Consider the following 3,783-nt stretch of genomic DNA (forward strand, 5'->3'; position numbering starts at 1 on the left):
GCCTGGACGTCCTCAGCATTCGGGATGAAACACTGGGCCGGGCCCTTGCATGTGACACTGTGGCTGTTTCAGATCAGCCGCAACGCCTGGCCCCAGTATTCTCCCCCATCCCCTCACACTCTGGACAGATTTTCCAGAGCCACTCTGTCCTTTCCTTTAGCAAAGAGCCTGCTCCTGCTCTCTCTAAGGCAGGGCCAAGCACAGCTCCTGTCCCCCAAGGGCATGTGCCTTTGCATTGCCTGAGGATGCTCCTCGGTCCCAAGTCCTCGGTGCTTTGCTTCTCGGGACAGTTTTCTGCTCTCAGGTGAGCACTCAGAGGAGCTCTTCCAGTGACACACTTCCAGGTCCACCTGAATCCTTTCAGGAAGGACCTTGTCCCTCTGAATGCTGGCGATCACATTTCCGCACAATTTAAGAAGTACACCTCGTAGAAAAACTTAGAAAGCTTTTCCAAAACCACCAGGCTTAGGCACCCTTCTGTCTTTGCTTCAAAGAAACAAAGATGGTATTTAAGCTCTTTGGGATCTACCCTAGAGAATTCCTCACTGTTCTGGGTCATCGCCCAGGTATTCAGGAGATACACATACTGTTAAACTTCTGTTTGTTTCTCTCTTGTTAATTTGCCTTTTGTTACAGGGAGATTCCCAAAGAGGAACCCGGGAGGGTGGAGGTTTATGGGAATGTCTAGATATATTTATAAATCATAAAATTGTTATTTTGTTATTTCAGGAGAAGCAACAGTATAGCAGAAAGAGGCCAGACTGGGGGCAGCAATCCCAATTCTGCAAAGAAAGGGCTCTGTCACTGTGGGGCCTTTCCATGCCACTGTGGGGCCTTTCCATGCCACTGTGTCCTCACCTGAAAATGAGCAGGTCAAACTAGATTTTTCACTACAATTTCTTTAAGTTCCACCATGTGGAGGTTTTTTACATTGCTACCTTCTTATGTGACGTAGTTTTGCAATTAAGAATTCCCAAGTTCCTCTTTGCCATTGGTATTTGAGATGTTAAGAATGGAAACATTGATCCCCTCAGACTCCCTTTGCAGAAAACCCTGCATTTTACGGAGATGCCAAAGCCGGGAGTGCCTGGCTGGAACATCTGCTGGCAGCCTCGTCTCTTTTTGCAAGATCATGATGTTCTGCATGCTCCCGCGGCCTCTTATTTCATGTTGGTAGGAATTTTACTTTTATTTGTTAACCTAAGGTAATGTGGTAAATTCCATGGTGGCTCACCTAACTTCTGAGTAAGCTTTTTTTTTTTTTTTTTTCATGCTCCCTCCTGGCAAGCTCTCCGTGCAAATTTTGAAGCAACTTTAAAGATGAACACAAAGCAGTTCAGCAAGTGAATCCCAGACCCAGGTAGGAGAGTGTCTCCCCCAACTCACATAGTGAGGGGCCAGATGTGTGCATCATCCCCAGAACCACCGTGAGGGTGAGCCTGGTAGGGGTGGCACCCCGCCTGTGATGAAGCCAGCACACTGTGATGAGCAGTAGCTCCTAGACCCATGGACCACGGGCTCTGCCAATGCTCTCCCTCCAGGGACTCCTCCTGCCACCCATGCAGGGCCAAATGCTGACATCCACGAGCTCGCTCAGAATTGGCTCAGGCCGCAACCACTTCTCTTCTTCTATCTCCCCCCAGTTCCCTGATGGGGGCAGCTTCTCCTTTGAGAATCACACACTCCTTCCCAGCAAAAAGGATTCACCACCACCACCTACCCTCCTGCTGAAGGCTGCTCCCCTGGGGCCTTCTCAGCACACCTCTTTCTGTAGAACACAAAGTTCACATGCTGAATTTTTGCCTTTTTAAAAGTGACTTCACTTCCTTTCCAACTTGGACCTGGCAGAATGGCTCCCACAAAGAAGGGTGGTGAGAAGAAAAAGGGCCGTTCAGCCATCAATGAGGTGGTGACCCGAGAATATACCATCAACATTCACAAGCACATCCATGGAGTGGGCTTCAAGAAGCGTGCCTCTTGAGCACTCAAAGAGATTTGGAAATTTGCCAAGAAAGAGATGGGAACTCCAGATGTGTGCATTGGTACCAGGCTCAACAAAGCTCTCTGGGCCAAAGGAATAAGGAATGTCCCATACCAAATCCACGTGCGGTTGTCCAGAAAACGTAATGAGGATAAAGATTCACCAAATAAGCTCTATACTTTGGTTACCTGTGTATCTGTTACCACTTTCAAAAATCTATAGACAGTCAATGTGGATGAGAACTAATCGCTGATGGTCAACACAGAGAAAGGAGAGAAACCTAGGCTGTCTGGGCTGGAACTCAGGGACCTGTGGCTCCTGTGAAGCACCCCTTGGGCAATGGTTTCCTAAGAAAATATGCCCTGTTCATGCATTAAAAACCAAAGGAAAGGAAACAAAGAAACCCCCTGAAGCGTTTGTAAGAAATGTACCATTCTTTTATTCTGTAAACTTTCATTTATTGAAGACCGGCTTTGGGAATAGAGGGATCAGTAAAACTCAGCTGAAATCCGGGACTGAGGTCTGTCTGGATTGACAGACAGAGCAAGATGGCTGAAAAACATGCAGTGATCATGCCCCGCCCTCTTCTGCAGGAACACTGAATCGAGTGCAAACCCACACATGAAAACACCTTCACAAGAGCTAAAATATCAGGTGAGCGATCTCAGGACCCTGTTTTAGCATAATAACAAGAAAAGAGGCATTGAAGAGAGTAGGAAGGGCAGCCTGCATTGCCCGCACTGTTACCCCCCCAGGACTAGGCAGCTCAGTGTGGAGAGAGAAGCTTTGTGCTTGGGAAAGGGAGAGGGAGGTGACTGTAGCACTTTGCATTGGAACTCACCGCAGGCCCCACCACAGTGGAACACAGCACTGGGCAGAATTCAATGCCCTTGATTCCAGGCCAGTGCTCACAAAGGGAACATTTAGATCTGCCCCAGGTCAGAGGGGATTCCACCACCCCAGTGGGAACAACCTGATTTCCAGCCTGCTTCATCACTTGCTGATTGGAGTGGCTGCTAGGCCTTAGTGTCCATGATCCTTTGGCAAGCCCTAGTGCTGCACTAGTCTGAGGGGTTGTGGGCTTAGGGTGCAACCCAGCCTGACACCAGCCATGGTAGGCATGGGAGTCCTCACCTCACTCCTTTCCCAGCTCCAAGCAGAACAATGTGGAAAGAGACTCCTTCTGCTCAGAAGGAGAGGGAAAGGTACAGAAGATTTTGCCTTGGAACTTACTACCAGCCCTGCCACAGTAAAAGACAGAATTGGGGAAAACCCTGAAGCCCCTGATTTTAAGCTGTTGCTCCTGGACAGTGTGTCTAAAGCCTTGCTGGGCCAGCAGGGAATCTGCTATAACAGTGAGACACATCTCAGTCTTGGCCAACTTCACTACTGGCTGACTAAAGTTGCCTTGGGCCTTGAATAAACATCAGCAGAAATCAGGCAGTAGCTGTCTTAGGCCCTGACAAGCCCTCATACTGCACTGGTCTGGGAGGTCATGGGCTTCAGTGTGATCCAGCATGGTGCCAGCTTCAGTGACCATGGGAGTGCTCATGTCATCCTGAGGGACTTCTCTTCCTGGTCCGCAAGGGGTGTGGTTTCAAAGCCAGGAGTTTCTCGGCTCGACGCCCCTATCAGGAACCAGATTCTTCCCTAGTGACGTGATTTCAAAGGCAGGAGTTTACTGGCTCCACCCCTCCATCCGAGAACCAGAGGGGTTTCAAATGTAAAGTTCTTTGTCTGGGTGGGCTAGGTGGGGAAAGCCAGGTGGGCTCCTTTGTCCCAGAAAACCCGCTGAAAGCTCT

At 49.2% G+C, this 3,783-nt stretch overlaps 1 pseudogene; it reads left to right on the forward strand.

Annotated features, from left to right (window-relative positions):
• Positions 1–1,224: 1,224 nt before the first annotated feature.
• On the forward strand, positions 1,225–2,797 carry LOC118153462 (large ribosomal subunit protein eL31 pseudogene; annotated as a pseudogene).
• The last annotated feature ends 986 nt before the right edge of the window (positions 2,798–3,783 follow it).

The sequence above is a fragment of the Callithrix jacchus genome, chromosome 5 (genome assembly GCF_049354715.1).
Source record: "Callithrix jacchus isolate 240 chromosome 5, calJac240_pri, whole genome shotgun sequence".
NCBI lineage: Eukaryota > Metazoa > Chordata > Mammalia > Primates > Cebidae > Callithrix > Callithrix jacchus.